The sequence below is a fragment of the Musa acuminata genome, chromosome BXJ1-3 (genome assembly GCF_036884655.1).
Source record: "Musa acuminata AAA Group cultivar baxijiao chromosome BXJ1-3, Cavendish_Baxijiao_AAA, whole genome shotgun sequence".
Classification (NCBI taxonomy): Eukaryota; Viridiplantae; Streptophyta; class Magnoliopsida; order Zingiberales; family Musaceae; genus Musa; species Musa acuminata.
The window spans coordinates 11,791,518-11,813,475 of record NC_088329.1 but is presented as its reverse complement, the minus strand read 5'-3'; positions in this window follow the sequence as shown (position 1 = coordinate 11,813,475).

Genomic DNA, 21,958 nt, shown 5'->3' with positions numbered 1-21,958 from the left:
TCAGCAAGGGATTTGTACTATGATGAAAAATGGAGTATGGAGCACTAATGTAAACAAGGGCAACTTCTGATGATTGAGCCAATTAGAGAGGAACCGGAAGTAAAAGAGTTGGACTCCGATCATAAAGGTATGAAAACTATTGAAGATATTGAAGCCATCACACATACAATGCATGCATTGGCTGGCTACACTAACCCACAAACTATGAAAATCGGAGGAACTTTGAAGCATCAACCTGTCACTATTTTGATTGATACAGATAGCACTAATAATTTTATGGACAGGAAAGTTGCAGCCCAATTAGCCCACCACATTGAAGGCTATGATATATTCGAAGCTGATGGACATATTTTAACTTATGATAGTAAAAGCCAGGAATTTCTTGCAACGATTACTACACTGAAAGATCGACCTATTGCTTACACTGTCAAAAAGTGGAGACCATACTTGATGAACGGGTTGTGATGCATTGCAGATAGCCTATGACTGAAGTGCTAAAAGACAAGCTCCATAAGATTGATGCTGCTCAGCCTTGAGGACAAGGCTGATTTGAAGAGGGAGGAACTGTTAGGAACCTTTTTCTGAGCTTTTGAATAATGTTTATTGAGTCTGTTTAGTCCAATTATTTATTGAGTCGGTTTGATTCAGTTAGAGTCAAGTAGAGGTTTATTTAATATTTATTTATTATTAGAGTTCAAGTCATAATGGACTTTAGGTGGAACTCTATAAATAGGGATATAACTACTTTTTTTCAGTAATCTATGAAAAATACTATTATGTCTTTTGACAAACCCTAGGAGGCCGATTCCCTCGAAGTGATCAAGGAGGGCCGATCCCCTCGAAGTGATCAAGGAGGGCCAATCCCCTCGAAGCGATCAAAGAGGCTGATCCCCTCGAAGTGATCATTATCATCCCCATTTCTCCCCTTTCTTCGACGATAAGACTTTAGGGTCTTATCATTTGGTATCAGAGAGACGATAAGACTTTAGGGTCTTATCACCTTCTTGCACATCTAAAGAGAAGATGCAAATGTAACACTTGTCAAATTATTTGCTTGCCTCATGTAAAACATTGTCTCTTGCTAGTTTGACATTTTGCTAAAGAAGCAAACATGACACTTCTCAAAAGAGAAGAAAGAACTTGCTATCTTGAACATCACAAGCTTGCCTATCTTAAGAAACAAAAATTACAAAAGTGCTATCTTGCCTATCTCAAGAAGCAAAACTTGCAACTTGCACATTGCAATAGGAAGCAAGAATCATGAGCTTACACAAGAAAGCTATCTTGCATTTGCTTTTAAAATTTTTGCTAGCTTTATTTAGCAAAACTTGCATATTGTAAAAATTGTAAGCTTATAGCCTAAAGAGAAGCAAACAGTTGCTAAACTTGTACATCTTTAATTGCTAGATTGCATGATGATAAAATTTGATACTATGTTTATTATGCAATGATTTGAACTTTTTATCTCTAAACACATAAGAGTTGGAACTTCTCTCTTTTGTTGATGACAAAGGGGGAGAAGTATGATGACATGACATGTTATGTATAAGTTTATGATGACATGTTGCTTAAAGTTTTGAATCCAAGAGTTTCTATCAATAAGCCAAATTGATAGGGGGAGTTTGTTTAAACTCCGGGAGTTAAGGTTAACTCCGTCATCAAGTGGTTGTCATCATCAAAAAGGGGGAGATTGTTGAATCTTGTATTTTGATGATGAAACCACTTGATATGTGTTTATGATTTAATCTGCATTTTGAGTGACGCAGGATACTTCGATTAGGATGAGACAATTAAAGCAGGAAAATCATATTGCGCCGAAGGAACATGTCAGAAGATTAGACGTCGAGCCGGTGGATCGATCAACGTATCGATAGAAGGCTTCGGGCCGTGGATTCGGGCATCGGGCCAAGAAGAGCGGAGATTGTGCCAAGGCTATCAGAGTTGTGGAGTCAACTGGCCAATTGGGCAATAGGCCACAAGAGATGATGATGTGCCAAAGAATCGGACGAAACGTCGAGGGACCAATGACATGCCGGACAACTTGATTAATTGCTTAGGATTAATTGTCTTGATCAAAGTTTTGTTTTAAGTGTGCAAGATTAACTACGATAGCTTGAAGACATAAAAGCAAGTCTACCAGAGTCAAGTTCGATGGGTGTTCGAGAGTCCACCGAAAGTCCGAAGATTCGTCGGAAGTGCTGTCGGAACCAACCGAGAAGAAATCGAGGACTTGCCGAAGTTTTTGGATGTCCACCGAAGAGATCGCCGGAGGTTTACGGAGATCACTGAGAAGGTTTGGCTACTTGCCAAAGACTCACTGAACTCGCCACAAGATCGGGAGCTTGCTGGGAGTCCACCGGAAGAAATCCGAGGGTGTATCGGAAGTCGGCCAGAAGATCGCCGGAAAGCTCACCGGAAGGAAACTCGACGTTGTCGTTTAAAAACCTGCTTAGGACTATGTCTTAATTTTATAGTTTGCATGTAATTAGGATTAGGATTAAGAGTTAATCCTATAACCTGGTCAGGGGCCAACTAGGCCCTAATATGAACTGGTTTGGGCCAAATTTGGAGCACAACCAGTGACCTGTAAGGACGGGCGGTGGCACTGCCAGATTGGATGGTGGCACCAGCCAAAACCCGAAGGATCGGGCGGTGGTACCGCCGGACTGGGCGGTGGCACCGCCCAACACCCGAAAGGTCGGGCGGTCAATGTGACATTGATAGGCAGTGGCACTGCCACCGACAGGCGGTGGCACCGCCAGCTCCGAGAACCCAAAGAAATTCAAAATTTGGAGCCTAAATTTGAAACCTCTTGGGGTCTATAAATACCCCTCAATTCTCAGCAAAGAATATAACCTTTGAGAAGTTAGAGATTGAGATAAAGACTTAGCAAAGTCTTTAGCAAGTCTTATTTTTAATAGCTTAAGTGTTCACCTCTCTCTTTCTCTTTGAAAATCTGTATGAACCACTTGTAAATGGTTGTAAGAGAGGTATTTGTCCTTCTCCTTCAAAGTGATTTGCTAGTGGAAGTTGGGAGCCTCATCGAATAAGGCTTCGTAAATGGATGTAGGTCATTTGACCGAACCACTCAAATTACGATGTTCCTTGAATGTGTGAGTGTTTAACTTTCTAAAATATTTATTTACTTAGCAGCAAACTTTCGGTTTTCATCTCCTTCCTTTACTCGAGCTATTTTTACTAAGTCATCCTTCGTCGGTTTGGCTACTTGCCAAAGACTCACTGAACTCGCCACAAGATCGGGAGCTTGCTGGGAGTCCACCGGAAGAAATCCGAGGGTGTATCGGAAGTCGGCCAGAAGATCGCCGGAAAGCTCACCGGAAGGAAACTCGACGTTGTCGTTTAAAAACCTGCTTAGGACTATGTCTTAATTTTATAGTTTGCATGTAATTAGGATTAGGATTAAGAGTTAATCCTATAACCTGGTCAGGGGCCAACTAGGCCCTAATATGAACTGGTTTGGGCCAAATTTGGAGCACAACCAGTGACCTGTAAGGACGGGCGGTGGCACTGCCAGATTGGATGGTGGCACCAGCCAAAACCCGAAGGATCGGGCGGTGGTACCGCCGGACTGGGCGGTGGCACCGCCCAACACCCGAAAGGTCGGGCGGTCAATGTGACATTGATAGGCAGTGGCACTGCCACCGACAGGCGGTGGCACCGCCAGCTCCGAGAACCCAAAGAAATTCAAAATTTGGAGCCTAAATTTGAAACCTCTTGGGGTCTATAAATACCCCTCAATTCTCAGCAAAGAATATAACCTTTGAGAAGTTAGAGATTGAGATAAAGACTTAGCAAAGTCTTTAGCAAGTCTTATTTTTAATAGCTTAAGTGTTCACCTCTCTCTTTCTCTTTGAAAATCTGTATGAACCACTTGTAAATGGTTGTAAGAGAGGTATTTGTCCTTCTCCTTCAAAGTGATTTGCTAGTGGAAGTTGGGAGCCTCATCGAATAAGGCTTCGTAAATGGATGTAGGTCATTTGACCGAACCACTCAAATTACGATGTTCCTTGAATGTGTGAGTGTTTAACTTTCTAAAATATTTATTTACTTAGCAGCAAACTTTCGGTTTTCATCTCCTTCCTTTACTCGAGCTATTTTTACTAAGTCATCCTTCGTCGGTTTGGCTACTTGCCAAAGACTCACTGAACTCGCCACAAGATCGGGAGCTTGCTGGGAGTCCACCGGAAGAAATCCGAGGGTGTATCGGAAGTCGGCCAGAAGATCGCCGGAAAGCTCACCGGAAGGAAACTCGACGTTGTCGTTTAAAAACCTGCTTAGGACTATGTCTTAATTTTATAGTTTGCATGTAATTAGGATTAGGATTAAGAGTTAATCCTATAACCTGGTCAGGGGCCAACTAGGCCCTAATATGAACTGGTTTGGGCCAAATTTGGAGCACAACCAGTGACCTGTAAGGACGGGCGGTGGCACTGCCAGATTGGATGGTGGCACCAGCCAAAACCCGAAGGATCGGGCGGTGGTACCGCCGGACTGGGCGGTGGCACCGCCCAACACCCGAAAGGTCGGGCGGTCAATGTGACATTGATAGGCAGTGGCACTGCCACCGACAGGCGGTGGCACCGCCAGCTCCGAGAACCCAAAGAAATTCAAAATTTGGAGCCTAAATTTGAAACCTCTTGGGGTCTATAAATACCCCTCAATTCTCAGCAAAGAATATAACCTTTGAGAAGTTAGAGATTGAGATAAAGACTTAGCAAAGTCTTTAGCAAGTCTTATTTTTAATAGCTTAAGTGTTCACCTCTCTCTTTCTCTTTGAAAATCTGTATGAACCACTTGTAAATGGTTGTAAGAGAGGTATTTGTCCTTCTCCTTCAAAGTGATTTGCTAGTGGAAGTTGGGAGCCTCATCGAATAAGGCTTCGTAAATGGATGTAGGTCATTTGACCGAACCACTCAAATTACGATGTTCCTTGAATGTGTGAGTGTTTAACTTTCTAAAATATTTATTTACTTAGCAGCAAACTTTCGGTTTTCATCTCCTTCCTTTACTCGAGCTATTTTTACTAAGTCATCCTTCGTCGAATCGAAATCTCTACACATTTACAAAATCGATTTCAAACTTACAAGTTTCAATCCACTGCACCAATTCCCCGCCCCCCCCCCCCCCCCCACCCCCCCTCTCTTAGTGCCGCTCCGATCCTAACACGTCAATCGCTTCTTTCGGCGAGCTTCCGGCGTACTTCTGGTGAACATCCGACGAACTCTCGGCAATGCTCCGGCGGACTCTTGGCAAGCTCCTAGACTTCACGACGATCCTCTTGGCGAGTTCCGATGAGCTTCTATGGCAAGCTCCTGGACTTCTCGGTTGGTTCCCATAGAACTTCTGACGAACGTCCGAACTTCCGACGAACTCTCGAACTCCCAACGTGATCTTGATCTTGACTCCGGCATAACACCTACTGCATTTCTTACTGCCATCGTAGTTAATCTTGTACACTTTTCTCAACATATAGATTAGATCAACAAATGACAATTGACTTCATCATCAAAATCCGAGATTCAACAAGAAACGCTGCTGCAATCTTGTGTAAACTCCTCTCAAAAGTTCTAAGTGTTAGAATAGTTTGAGAGAGGAGCAAGTAGGGGTGTAAGGGTTATCTCCTAAACCTGGTAAAAGGATAATCGAGTTGTAAAAGGTAGTTGGTCTTCGCCTATTGAAGGAAGAAAGATAGTGGATGCCGGTGGTCTCAACGGAAAAGGAATCGGCGGAGTGGATGTAGGTCACGACGATGAACCAATATAAAAATCTAGTTTGCATTTCTTTTGAGCATTTTACTTTTATAGCAAATTGTCTCTCCTCTTTATTGTGCTTTTATTATGCCTACACTTGTATACGCTTTCAAGCTATCTTTCCGAACTCGATTTTCAATGTATAAAAGAATTTTCTGAAACCGACGTTATTTTACCGCTGCACTAATTCACCCCCCCACCCCCCTGATAGGATTAAGAGGTCGGCATTAAGAAGGGGTGTGAATTAGCACAGCGGAAAAATCACGTCTTTAAAAACTTTCATACGATAAAATCGGTTTACGTTGAAAACGATTTCGGAAATTGAACTTAAAAGCGTATGGAAGCATAGTGACTAAGTAAAGTAGTTTACAGTATGTAAATGGCAACAATAGAAATGCAAACCAAATTTTAGAGTGGTTTAGTCAGCGTGACCTACATCCACTTTCGGCTTCCTCCTCCGACGAGGTCACCGGCGTCCACTAGAGGTCTTCCTTCAATAGGCGAAGACCAACCACCTTTTACAACCTTCTTCTTCTTTTCACGGGTTTAGGAGACAACCCTTGCAAGCACTCACACTCCTCTTACAGAATTCTAAACTTAGAGTAGAGGAGGAAACTTCTAAAGAGATTGCAGTAGCGTTTTCTCACTTTTGAATACTTTGTGCTTGTGTGCTTTTGTTGGGAAATCTTTGGGGTGATATCAAATGCACAGTGGAAGAACAAGAAAATAAAATCCCCGATTCCCAAAGAGATGTTCATCGTCGTGCGAAGATTGGTGCACAAAATCCGCGAAACTGAAAAATCACGTATAGAGTAGATTATGTTACCTAGGGAGATCGTATATCCCTGTTTCCTTGCAGATCTTTAGGAGAGGATGAAGGAGGTTAAGCGTCCTCCTCTCTAACGGTGATCCGCACAGCAGGGCTATGACGATGCTCCTCAAAACTCCAAGCCTGCTCTGAGGTGGAGAGAGGAAAGGAGAATAGGAGAGGCAAGCAAAGGCTCTAGCCTATGAGGCTCTGAATCCCTCCTATTTATAGAGGTCCCCTGTCAAACCCTAATGGATCCTCCCCTAGTGGGTATTGGATCTGCATCCAATAACCCAAGCCTTTTAGATTAGTGGATCTCTATCCAATAATCTCTCATGGGCTCTTATTGGATCTCGTCTATGGGATCCAATAATTCAGGGGCTTATTGGATATCTAATAAGATAAGGGCTCCGTCGGATATCTCATATCCGAACCTCTACTTATCGCAATGCCTACCATATGTGTGTGACCCTCTAGGCCCAATATCGAGCTGGCCATGAGTCATACCTATCAGAACTCCTTCTAACTCAGTGAATTATTATCTCTGTAATAATTCACTCGACTCATCAACTACGGACGTACTAGGCCACTACGCCGTAGTCCCCAGACGATACAAGGGAATCTAATCCATTGGACCTGTCTATCCTCAGTTACCGTGTACCTATAGTCCCCTCATCCATCTAATATCCCAGAGACTGTATATCGAGCATGGTGTTGTCAGACCCATACGGTTTCTACTCGAGTCTCGCTCTAATCGGATTCTCCCGGAGAACACTTTTTCTCTCAACCCGAATGACCCTGGCCAAGGATTTGTTTGAGCAAGAACACATAGGATATTCCTCTCATGACGCCGAGAGTGGATGATCCTCTATCGACACTCAATAGCCCTCGTAAGGTCGACTACCACTCCCAATGACCAGTTGTACTAGATCTGGGACAGCCAAACCTATAAGTTTGATATCAAAGAGTGGAGCACTCATACAGGACATCCTTGGTGTCTCAAGTCTAAGGACCAGATATACCACTAGGACTACAGAATCGCTGTCTGATAATAAGGCATCATCAACCATCCAGCATTCCGTAAGCGGATCAATCAGTGAACCCATTCTCCAATGAGCACCTATACTATATCCTTAGTGCCCCTACATGAGCAGCTATGAGACCAGCTACATCCATCATATGGATAGGTATATAGCACATCAGTCTGTCCGGTTATCACGATGTCCCTCTCGAGTAACCTATGACTGGGATTATTTAGGATATATGTTTAAAGGTAAATCGATCTCATTTTCGTGATCTCATCACGATCTGATTCCCATTGCACAAGTCCAAGGACATCACAATATATATGTGCATATATGCAATAGTTATAAAGTAATATATGCCAAAATATAATAAGCAAAAAGATTCTGTATCAAGTCACACGTGCCATCACTCATATGATTGGCTTGCTGGGTACCTATGACTAGCAATCTCCCACTTGACCTAAAGCCAATCACCTATGTGTCTGATCCTCATCAGACCCTTGTGACGCTCAAAGACAATCTGAGACAACAGCTTTGTCAGTGGATCTGCAATGTTATCTTCGGATGGAACTCTTTCCACTACTACATCTCCTCGGGTTACGATCTCTCTGATAAGGTGGAACCTCCTCAGAACATGCTTAGATTTCTGATGAGACCTAGGTTCCTTCGCTTGAGCAATTGCCCCGTTGTTGTCGCAATATAAGGAGATCGGCTCCTCACTACCCGACACGACTCCCAAATCTGTGATGAACTTCTTCAACTAGACTCCCTCCTTTGCTGCATCTGATGCAGCAATGTACTCCGCCTCTGTGGTCGAGTCAGTAGTAGTATCTTGCTTGGAACTCTTCCAGCACACTGCTCCTTCATTCAAGGTGTACACATACCCTGAATTTGACTTGCTATCATCGACATCAGATTGAAAACTTGAGTTCGTGTAGCCTTCAACCTTAAAGCTATTACCTTTATATACTAGTAAAAATTCCTTAGTCCCTCTCAAGTACTTAAGGATACACTTTACTGCTTTCCAGTGCTCCAAGCCTAGATCCGCTTGGTTCTCCACCTCATTCTTATACTCTCTGAATTTCTCAAAGGCCTCGGACTTGTACTTCATTAAGTACACATATTCATACCTTGAGAAATCATCAGTAAAGGTAATGAAGTAGGAGTAACCACCAATGGCATGAGTTGACATAGGTCCACATACATCACTATGTATGAGTTCCAACAGCTTAGTGGCTCTCTCTCCAGTTCCACTAAATGGAGAGTTGGTCAGTTTTCCACGAAAGTAAGGCTCACAAGTTACATATGACACATAGTCGAATGGATCTAGATATCCATCATTTAGCAACTTTTGAATCATTCTTTCATGGATGTGACCTAGCCTACAATGTCACAGGTATGCACTGTTCATCTCATTTTATTTCTTCTTGGACACATTAACATTCATGATATGTGGAGTAGTATCTAACATAAATAAACCATTATGCAATGTTCCTTTCATGATGATCTTATCATCTAATAATATCGAACAACCATTGTTCTCAAAAACTAATTTATATCCACTAACTGTCAAACATGAAATGGAGATAATGTTTTTGATAATAAAAGGAACCAAATAACACGCATCTAATGCAATAAAAGCTCCACCAGGAAGATGTAGGGTGACCTTGCTAACAACTACTACAACAACTTTTGCTCCATTACCCATCTTGAGGTCCATCTCGCCTCTCTCTAGTCTCCTAAGCCTTGCTAGAACCTGCAACGAATTGCATATATGATAAGCACTACCGGTATCCAATACTCATGTGTTATCATAAGAGTCTAACAAATGGAGACTAATCATGAATGTACTGGAAGCTTCATCAAGCTTTTGTTTCACCCTTTCTGCAAGGTACTCTTTGTAGTTCCTCTTCCAGTGCCCATCTTTGCCATAGTGGAAGCACTGGCCTTTGTCCTTTACTAGGTCTTTCTTAGCAACCTTTGCTTTACTTGGTCTACCCTTACCCTTTCCCTTCTTAAGGGACCTTTCTGCTTTCCTTTTCTTTCTGGTCTCACCAATGTAGAGAACTGGCTTCTCTTTCTTAATAGTACTCTCTACCTCCCTCACCAGTGTAGGGACTGAAGCACAATGTCCACACACAAGTTATCCTCTAGGACCATTCCTAGACCTATGAGTTTCTCTATCCACTCAATCATCTTTAGGACATGGTTCTGAACCGGTGTCCCCTCAATCATCCTAGTGCGGAAGAGGCTCTTGGATATCTCATATCGCTGAGTCCTTCCCTGTTCCTCAAACAATTTTCGGACATATAGGAGAATGGATCTGGCATCCATCTTTTCATGTTGTCTCTGTAACTCAGGAGTCATGGAGCCCAACATATAGCATTGAGCAAGAGTGGAGTCATCAATGTACTTCTCATAGCGAGCGATCTCATCCTCGCTTACCCCTTCTTCGGGCGTAGGCATCACTGTATCAAGGACGTACACGATTTTCTCCGCCATGAGAACAATTCTCAAGTTACGGAGCCAATCCGTATAATTTGGACCAGTGAGGCGGTTGACATCAAGTATGCCACGTAAGGGATTTGAAAGCGACATTTTCTGAAAATAAAGATGCAGCAGAAATGAATAACATGCAGATTTTGCAAGAAATAAACTATCAAGATATAGACTTCTATCTTAATATGCTCCCACTATTTTACTAACGAGTCACGCGACACCCTCAGCACGTGAAATGGAAGTCTCCGACAGACTTCTAATGGGGATCAGGATCCAATCAGCGTCTTAGTGTAACCTCGAGGGACTCGACCAATCACACTAAGCCTAAAAGGTAGGCAACTCTTATCGATCACAACTCCTTGTGATTCCCGTCCTGTTCGGCCTCCGAATCATTATGGTCTCGAGGGACTCGACCAACCATGATGCTCGGTTAAGTCAATACCTTCGTTACAAGATGAGTCTGATTTGATGATATACCCTCGAGGGACTCAACCAAGCATACCATATCCTCAGGTCACCGGTGACATCTCTATGTCGTAAGCAAGATAACGAATCGTGATATAGGTGAGTCTCGAGGGACTCGACCAACTCAACCTATATCGGAAATCGGTTCCTACTTATAACGATAGAAGGCCACGTGGGTCAATCTAATTGCCTCATGTTTACCGACTTAATATTATCGAGAGAGATATTTCTATGATTTGGTCTCCTAATATGACATGTCACACATATACATATTTAATATATATCTACATCGTATGCAAATATATATACATATCTAGTATGTGTATAAGAAATCACACCAGATGATCATGGACCACAACCTAATGTGATTAGGCCCGAACCAGTAGGCCTAATCACTCACATCAAGATCTATGTGTGCAACGGTGCATCTTCATGCCCTGTGATCGTCCATCTCGTCCTCGTCGGTTTCGTCAACATCTCGATGCATCTTCATGCATCGCGATCGTCCGTCTCGTGGGTCCCGCTATCGCATCCACGCTCCCGCTGCGCCTCCTCATATGATTACAACTTAATCATAGGAACACAGGCCCAACAATAAACAAGAAATATAATGGAGGCTCGTAGACCCCAAGAATAATAATTACAAATACACACATCACACGGTCCATGATCATTCGTCCACACATCATACATCACATGTATAAATAATCATCATCATGTAGGACTACTAGATAATGATAAAAAATAATAATCAACTAAACTTTTTAATTAATTAGTATTTTATGAAATCAGGGATATATAGGGAATTTTTGAATTTATAGGGGTATTTTCATAATTTGTACAAAAAATAGAAACTGGAATTTCTCAAATTCACAAGGGCAAAACTATCTTTTTTGCCCAAAACCCTAAGCCACCCTGCCGACGGCGGTAGGTGCAATAGGGCCGAGGCACCGCCCCTGCAAGTGGGCGCCCCCGTGGGTAGCGTTGCCCCCGCGGGCGAGCGCCCCTATGGGTGCCACCCCATCCACGGGCGCTTCTGCCCGCGAGGCAGCGCCCGCAAGTGGTGTTGCTTCACCGGGGTTTTGCCTACAGGAGGAGCGGCCACAGGCGCCGCTACCCTACGGCGCGTCACGCCGCGTGAGCAGCGGCTGCAAGCGCCATTGCCCTACTACCTCTGCCCGCTGGCTGCTAGCCCCGCTGGCCGCAAGCCTGCTGCAGGCATAGCGCTTGCGCATGCACTGATGCTGTGTTGCTTGGTTATGATTGCCGCTGCAGGTGGCTACAGGCACGTAGATCGAGGGCAGCAACTGTTGCTGCCCTTCCTTGTTTTTGCGTCAACGATTTTGATGTTAAAATTCTTCCTAAACACAACACACGCAGTTCAAAACCAATCATTCGCACGAACAACGTGGCTTTGATACCACTATTGGGAAATCTTGGGGGCGACATCAGATGCGCAGCGGAAGAACAAGAAAACAAAATCTCCGATTCCCAAAGAGATGTTCGTCGTCGTGCGAAGATTGGTGCGCAAAATCCGCGAAACTGAAAAACTGCATATAGAGTAGATTGTGTTACTTAGGGAGATCGTATATCCCTATTTCCTTGCGACGACACCCCTCAAAACTCTAAGCCTACTCTGAGGTGGAGAGGGGGAAGGAGAATAGGCGAGGCAAGCAAAGGCTCTAGCCTATGAGGCTCTGAATCCCTCATATTTATAGAGGTCCCTTGTCAAACCCTAATGGATCCTCCCCTAGTGGGTATTGGATCTGCATCCAATAACCCAAGCCTTTTAGATTAGTGGATCTTTATCCAATAATCTCTCATGGGCTCTTATTGGATCTCGTCCATGGGATCTCGTCGGATATCTCATATCTGAACCTCTACTCATCGCAATGCCTACCATATGTGTGTGACCCTCTAGGCCCAATATCGAGCTGGCCGTGAGTCATACCTATCAGAACTCCTTCTAACTTAGTGAATTATTATCTCTGTAACAATTCACTCGACTCATCGACTACGGACGTACTAGGCCACTACGCCATAGTCCCCAGATGATACAAGGGAATCCAATCCATTGGACATGTCTATCCTCAGTTACCGTGTACCAATAGTCCCTCATCCATCTAATATCCCAGAGACCGTATATTGAGCATGGTGCTGTCAGACCCATACAGTTTATACTCGAGTCTCGCTCTAATCGGATTCTCCTAGAGAATTCTTTTTCTCTCAACCCGAATGACCCTGGCCAGGGATTTATCTGAGCAAGAACACATGGGATATTCCTCTCATGACGCCGAGAGTGATGATCCTCTATCGACACTCAATAGCCCTCGTAAGGTCGACTACCACTCCCAATGACCAGCTGTACTAGATCTGAGACAGCCAAACCTATAAGTCTGGTATCAAAGAGTGGAGCACTCATACAGGACATCCTTGGTGTCTCAAGTCTAAGGACCAGATATACCACTAGGACTACGGAATCACTGTTTGACAATAAGGCATCATCAACCATCCAGCATTCCGTAAGCGGATCAATCAGTGAACTTATTCTCCAATGAGCACCTGTATTGTATCCCTAGTGTCCCTACACGAGCAGCTATGAGACCAACTGTATCCATCATATGGATGGGTATACAGCACACCAGTTTGTCCGGTTATCACGACGTCCCTCTCGAGTAACCTATGACTGGGATTATTTAGGATATGTGTTTAAAGGTGAATCGATCTCATTTTCGTGATCTCATCACAATCTGATTCCCATTGCACAAGTCCAAGGACATCACAATATATATGTGCATATATACATTAGTTATAAAGTGATATATGCCAAAATATAATAAGCAAAAAGATTCTGTATCAAGTCACACGTGCCATCACTCACGTGATTGGCTTGCTAGGCACCTATGACTAGCAGCTTTAACCAGGGATGAGAGGGGTATTTATAAGCTTCAAGTTGATTCAAACTTGGAGCCTAAAAATATCTCATCCTGGGTTTCCCGAGCATGGGCGGTACCACCGCCTACGTTGGGCGGTACCACCGCTAGTGTCAGTCTAACACTAACACTGCACTGGGCGGTACCACCGCCTAGTCTGGCAGTACCATTGCCTGGGATACTATGCTGGGCGGTACCATCGCCCAAACTGGCGGTACTACCGCCTAGCACCCTACCAGAGGCGGTACAACCACCCAGACTAGCGGTACCACCACCTAACACAGTCTCGAAGACTATGCCATGATGGTGCCACTTCTTGGGGCATTGTTTGGGCCTCTTATTGGGCCCAACACAATCCTTACATGGGCCTAGCTGGCCCCTAATTGGGTTGGCCCAAATCCAAACCCAATTACGTGCTAACTATGAAATCTAAGACATAATCTGAGCAAGATAAGTCTGGTTTCTTCCGGCGAGCTTCCGGCAAACTTCTGACGATCTCTCGGCAATTTTTGGGTGGACTCCCGGCAAGCTCCTAGACTTCATGATGTCTTGGCGAGTCCGACGAGTTTCTCTGGCAAACTCCGAGACTTCTCAACTCGTTCCACTAGAACTTCCGACAAACGTGGACTTCCGATGAACTCTCGAACTCCCAACGAAGTCGCATCCTTGACTCCAGGACATTATTTTGCTTCATGCCTTGCTATCGTAGTTAATTCTGCACATGTAAAACATACTTCGATCTAGACAATTAATACTAAGCAATAATCATATTATCCGGTATTTCATTGGTCCCTCGACGCTTCGTCCGATTCTTCGGCACATCGTCCTCTCTTGTGGCTTATTGGCCAATCGGCCTATTGACTCTACAACTCCGATATCCTTGGCGCAATATCTACTCTTCTTGGCCCAATGCCCGAATCCATGGCCTAAAGCCTTCTGTCGATACGTCGACCGATCCTCCGGCTCGACATCCAATCTTCTGACATGTTTTCCTCCGACCCAACATGATTTTTCCTAATTTAATTGTCTTATCCTGATCGAAGCATCTTGCATCACTCAAAACGCAGATTAAAACATAAACACTTATCAATTGGTTTCATCATCAAAATATGAGATTCAACAATCTTCCCCTTTTTGATGATGACAACCAATTGATGACGGAGTTAATCTTAACTCCCAGAGTTTAAACAAACTCCCTCTATTAATATACTGTATTGATAGAGACTCTTGGATTCAAAAATCCAAGCAAACATGTCATGATAAAATCATACATAACATCAACATACTTCTCCCCCTTTGTCATCAATAAAAAGGAGAAGTTCCAACTATCAAGTGTTTGCGAAGTACAAGTTCAAATCATTGTATATTAAACATAATTTTTAATTCTTATCATCATGCAATTTGTAGCTAGCAAATTTAAGGATATGCAAGTTGGCATATTTGCGTTAGCAATTCTTTCTCCATGTAATTTGTAAGCTAGCAAACTTAGTAAGTTTTACATAATTTTGGAACATGCAAGCTAGCAAATTTTATACATATGAAAATTGGCAGAATTTTTGCACCTTTTGAGATGAGCAAGCCTTTTGCTTCTTCTTGAAGTATGCAAGCTAGCAAAATTTACTCCCCCTATATCATTGACAAAAAGAAGGAAAGACCCTTTACATCAATTTTCAAATTATGACAAAGGTAAGGTAATCAAGTCGTGAATATCAAAACAATTTTTCATCATGAATATTTCATCATTGCATGCATCAAAATAATATCATGAGTGTTTCATACATTCATATCATCACATGAAGAATATAACTTGATGATGAAATATACTTCATAAATTCAAAGAATTTTACATAATAAAATTCAAGTCATAAACCTTAAAAGATGTCATGAGAGAACACATAAATGATCTTGATTTATGTATAATATCTCTCAATTCATTATGAATCATAAAAATTATAATTTCGAAAAATCATGATTTATTTCGACAAAAAGATTATCGATTCATGCATTTGAATAAATATTTTTAAATCATCACTTCAACTCATCATGCATAATTTCAACATGTAAAATCATTAAACATGATACAATCATTTATTTTCCAAACATTCATCATTATTTTCAACTCATTCAATTTATTAAATTAACATAATATCATGAGTATTTCATGATTTCATACAATCACATGAAGGGATAACAAGAAAAATTGGTGATGAGCTATACAAATCATGAAGACAAATTGTGAATATTAAGAGACATATTATGATTCTTTTTAGATAACTCAAATAGTGAAAAAAATGAATTATAGTAAACAATCTTGATTTATAAAAAGAATACCCAAGTTATAATTCCGAGAAAACAAGATAAAGCTCATTTAAATTTAAATCATAAAAAATCGATAAAGTAGAGAAATTTTTCAAGGAGAAAGCTTTCCTCTTTTTAGTTTGTTTCATACAAGCATGTCTTTGTCCTTTTTATGCCAAATAAAAACATACCATAAAAATCGATAATACATCAATCGCAAAAATCATCATGCATAATTTTAAAATATAAATGTATTAAGCACGATCTCAAATTACATTATTTCATCAAGCATGATTTCATATTTTCAATCAGAATCATTTTGCTTGTTTATCATAAAATATGCATTTTTCTTTTTAGGTGAATCTAACTTTTCAAGCTTAGTTTTCGATACAAAATCCATGCATTATCATTAAGCATGATATCAAACTTCTTAATATTTTCATTAAGACATTAAGCATGGTTTCAATCAAAATCGGAAATCATCAAGATACACATTATTTCTTCTTGAAAAACATTCATAGGATCATCATTAGATTTAAATCTAACATTTTATTCCATTGACATAAAACATGTAATTTTCATTATCATTTTCAAAATTACTAGCATGATCATAATTTTTGGATTTTCATTTTTAAACATGCAATTTTCAAGATAAATAATTATTCTAAAATAAATAAAAATAAATAAATGCATCATGAAAAGCATCATATAATTTCGAAATAAATTAGGGGGATTTTGATTACCTCATTGTTGAAAGTCGTTAAGGCGTAGTTTGCCTCATTGCCTTTGTTGACTTTCTCCTCGCTTCGGAGGAGCTCGATTCATCTAAGATTGCATTCTTCTTTTTGTATTCAAAGCAAGTAGTTGCATTCTTTTTAAGTTTATTTTTGTTCTTTAATTCTTGTTTCATGAACCTTTTAAATTTCATTGTGATGAGTTCAAGTTCACTATCACTTGAGCTTATGCTCGAGTGGTCTTCGAATGTTCTAAGTCCGAAATCCTTCCTGTTCTTTGGAAGGTGGTTCTCGAGTTCTTCACGTGCATTGCACGTCATTTCATAGGTTATCAAAGACCTTATTAGTTCTTCGAGAGGGAAATAGTTCAAATCTTTTGATTCTTGTATTGTCGTTACTTTCGAATTCTAATTTTTAGATAGAGATCTTAAAATCTTGTTAACGAGTTCAAAATTCGAAAAGCTTTTACCAAGAGCTTTTAAACCATTAACGACATCCATAAAACGGGTGTACATATCAAAAATGGTTTCGCTTGGTTTCATATGAAAAAGTTCAAAATCATGCATTAAAAGGTTAATCTTAGAATCTTTAACTCTATTCGTGCCTTCGTGTGTGATTTTGAGAATATGCCAAATATTGAAGGTCGTTTCGCACATAGAAACCCGATTAAATTCATTTTTGTCTAAAGCGCAAAATAAGGCATTCATAGCCTTTGCATTTAGAGAAAACGTCTTCTTCTCCAAATCATTCCAATTGTTCATTAGAAGATAAGACATTTCAAATCCGTTTTTTACTATGTGCCATAAATCGAGATTCAATGAAAGCAAGAAAACTCTAATTTGAGATTTCCAATAAGTGTAGTCCGTCCCATTAAAAAAGGGAGGACGAATGAGAGAGTGACCCTCTTGAAAGCCGAAAAGAGACATTTCTATTTGGGTGTTAAACCAAATGAAAAAATGAGGCTCTGATACCAATTGTTAGGATCAAGAGGTCAGCACTAAGAGGGGGGGTGAATTAGTGCAGTGGAAAAATCACGTCTTCAAAAACTTTCTAACGATAAAATTTGTTTACGTTGAAAACAATTTCGGAAACTTAACTTAAAAGCGTATGGAAGCGTAGTGACTAAGTAAAGTAGTTTACAATATGTAAATGGTAATAATAGAAATGCAAACCAGATTTTAGAGTGGTTCGGTCAGCATGACCTACATCCACTTTCGACTGCCTCCTCCGACGAGGTCACCGACATCCACTAGAGGTCTTCCTTCAATAGGTGAAGACCAGCCACCTTTTACACCCCTCTTCTCATTTTCACGGGTTTAGGAGATAACCCTTACAAGCACTCACACTCCTCTTACAAAATTCTAAACTTAGAGTGGAGGAGGGAATTTCTAAAGAGATTGCAGCAGCGTTTTCTCACTTTTGAATACTTTGTGCTTGTGTGCTTTTACCAGGGATGAGAGGGGTATTTATAGGTTTCAAGTTGATTCAAATTTGGAGCCTAAAAATATCTCATCCCAGGTTTCCCGAGCATAGGTAGTACCACCGCCTACGTTGGGCAGTACCACTACTAGTGTCAGTCTGACACTGACATTGTACTGGGCGGTACCACTGCCCGGTCTGGCAGTACCACCACCTGAGATGCTATGCTAGCGGTACCACCGCCTGGCACCCTACCACTGCCCAGACTCGCGGTACCACCGCCTGACACAGTCTTGAAGACTGTGTCATGACGGTGCCACTTCTTGGGGTATTGTTTAGGCCTCTTATTGGGCCCAACATAGTCCTTACATGGGCCTAGCTGGCCCCTAATTGGGTTGGCCCAAATCCAAACTCAATTACATGCTAACTACAAAATTTGACATAATCTGAGCAAGATAAGTCTGGTTTCTTCCAGCGAGCTTCTGGCGATCTTCCGACGAACTTCCGACGATCTCTCGGTAATGTTCTAGTGGACTCCTGGTAAGCTCCTGGACTTTACGATGTTCTTCTTAGTGAGTTCCAATGAGCTTCTTGTTAGAACCCTTGCAGATTCTAAACTTGGGGTTGATCTCTTTAGGGGATCGGCCTCCTTGGAACTCTATAGGGGTTCCTCCCTCCAAGTTGCTGCTCAAAGGCTGCAGAAAAGATTCATCTATTGCTTATCAAAAGAGAAGGAATACATGGCTATTTATAGGGCTTCTAAACCCTAACTCCTAATAGGACTCCTACTTAAGACTCTTACTTCTAACCAACTCCTAATAGGACTCCTAGTCAAGACTCCTATTCCCTTACAACTCCTAATTCTTCTCTAAGAAAACACCTCCTACATGTATGCCCCTCTCAATTAGGACTCTCCTAGCTAGAGTCCTAACAGAATGTCCCTCTCAATTAGGACTCTCCTATCTAGAGTCCTAACAGTTTTACATGGATGTCCCTCTCAATTAGGACTCTCCTAGCTAGAGTCCTAACAGTTTTACATGAATGTCCCTCTTAATTAGGACTCTCCAAGCTAGAGTCCTAACAGACCCGCCCTCTTCAAATCAGCCTTGTCCTCGAGGCTGATGATTCATGAATTCGGGGAATTTGATCTTCAAGTCGTCATAGTTCTCCCAAGTGGCATCTTTTATTGGTAGGTTCGCCCACTGTATTAGAACTTCATTAGTGGGTCGTCGTCGTCGAGTCACGATCCGTCGATCAATAATGGCACTTCGTTGGGTCTGGAGTTCTCTTTGGGTAGTCATATTTGGTGGGTGGCTTTGGGCTGTCTCCAAGCACCTATTTACAACTGTCTCACCGTCGATTTGTGGGTGATATGTCATACTCCTTTTCAATTTAGTACCCTGCATATAGAATAACTTTGTCCAAAATCTACTCGTGAAGATGCAAGTAGAATTTATCATAAGCACAATGCGTCCCTTATAGTGTAATTCTTTTGAGTCCCAATTGTAATGAGTCACGGAGCTTGGTGCTTCCTCCAATTTTTTTATAATCTTACTAGTCTCTGAATCTTCCTGCCATTCCATCTTAATATCCTTAAGAAAGTTGCTTGTCGGAAGTGAAATGGCCGAAACTTCAGCTTGCTCGGGTAGCTGCGAAAGCGCATCTGCAAGAACATTCTCTTTCCCCTTTTTGTAAGTTATTTCATAATCAAATCTAAGAAGTTTTGTTACCCATTTTTGCTGCTCAAGGGATGATATCTTTCGCTCCAAAAAGTACTCGAGGCTTTTATGGTCGGTTTTAATTTGAAATCGTCGACCAATCAAGTAGGGTCTCCACCTCGTTGCTGCGCGCACAATGGCAAGCATCTCCTTATCATATGTTGACTTATTTTGATGGGAGGGAGATAATGCCTTGCTAGTGTATGTGAGTGGTTGACCATCTTGCATGAGAATGGCTCCAATTCCGACTCCAGATGCGTCGGCCTCAATAATGAAGGGTCGGTTGAAATCTGGTAGTGTTAGCATCGGCGTCGTCGTCATGGCTGTCTTAAGTTTGTCGAAGGCAGTGGAGGCTCTGTCCGACCATTGGAAGACATCTTTTTTCAGTAAGGAAGTAACTGGTGCACTAATCTCTCCATAGTTTTTCACAAATTTGCAGTAGTAGCCTGTTAAACCCAGAAAGCCATATAGCAATTTTATTTTTCTCGGGGTCAGCCAGTTTTGCATTGCTCCAATTTTGAAGGGGTCCACCGTCACACCTTCCTCTGATATGATATTCCCAAGATATTTCACCTTTTGTTGAATAAAGTAAAAATTCGTAGTGGCCGTTGTGTGTTCGAAAGGCGATTTTCGGTATGACTTCTTCATACACTCGTATTTGATGATACCCGGATCAAAGGTCCAGCTTTGTAAAGATTTGTGCTCCCTTTCATCTAGCAATTCATCTACTATTGGAATAAAGTATTTGTCCTTGATGATTATGCCATTGAGAGCTCGGTAATCAACACATATTCGCCTTGTTCCGTCCTTCTTGCGTACAAGTAGCACCGGCGAAGAGTAGAGGTTGCAACTTGGCCGAATAACTCCTGTTTCGAGCATCTCTTTTATAATCCTTTCTATTTCATCCTTCTGGAGATGTGGATACTGATATGGCTGAGCATTTGCTGAAGATTTGCCTGGAAGAATCATTATACAATGATCATGCCGACAGGTAAGAGGTAGGTTGCGCGGTTCGTCAAATATATTTGAAAATTCAGCAAGCAAAGGAAGTAGATTTGAATCTTCAAATTCTGTTGGCTCTCCCTTAGTTTGCTGCTCAAGTTGTACCAAAAAGCCGCTGCATGCTTTATGCAAAACATTCTCCATTTGTTGTGTGCAAATCGTTGTTATGTCGCCCCCACGTTTCCCGTGCAATGTCACCTGTTTCTCCTTACTGTAAAAAATAATAAAATTCCAAGAAATATCACCTAATGTCGTCAACCATTTAATTCTGAGCATGGCCTCATGATTGTTAAGAGGGAGAAGGAAGAAATCTGCAATTATCTCTTGGTCCTGCAGCAATAGTTTCTCCTGCAAGCGCCTATGATCACAATTCAAAATCCGTCCGTCGGTGACCTTAACATCAAACCTGCAGTGATTCTCGATAGGTAATGATATCCGAACAGCAAGCTTACTATTTAGGAAGTTAGTAGTACTGCCCGTGTCGATGAGAACAGTGATTGGTTGTTTTTTTAGAAGGCCTCCAATTTTCATCGTTTGCGGGTTTGAGTAGCTAGCTAGTGTATGTACCGTAACTTCGGTCGATTGTGGCTCTTCTTTTGTATCTTCTTCTTCATGTTCAAGGCTCTCTTTTGGATGTTCAATGACCTCTTCTTCTATCGGTTCAATCATAAGAAGTCCCCCTTTACTACAGCGATGCTCACGGCTCCACGACTCGTCACAATGCCAACATAACCCCTTCGCATATCGCTCCCGAAGCTCTTCTCCTGTTAACCTCTTTGGTGCAGGGACTTGGTCGATAGTAGGGGGGGCTGAGGGGTTCAATATTACTGGTTGAGGAGTGACCCTAGTCCTCCGAGCTTCATGGTTCAATTGCTCCTCTTGATGTCGTGCGAAAGAGATGGCTGCCATAAGCGTGTACGGTTGTCGCGCTTTAACTTCTCCTCAGATCTCCGGCTTCAAGCCCTCAATGAAGGTCCTCAATAGCTGTTTTTGAGACCAATCATGATTTTGATTAGATAACCTTTCAAACCTGGTTTGGTACTCCTGAATGGTGGAGGTTTGTCGGATCTTTGCTAGTTGTTCGTCAATATTCTCGTAATCGGTTGGTCTGAAGCGGATCAGCAGTCCTTCTTTGAATTGTTGCCATGAAAGGACTCCATAAGTATGTTCAAACTGTTTAAACTACTGTATAGCATCCCCTTCAAGATGTATAGCTGCAATTTTCACCATAGATGCATCTGCGATTTTGTGGTACCGAAAATATCGCTCCGCGCGTGAGATCCAAC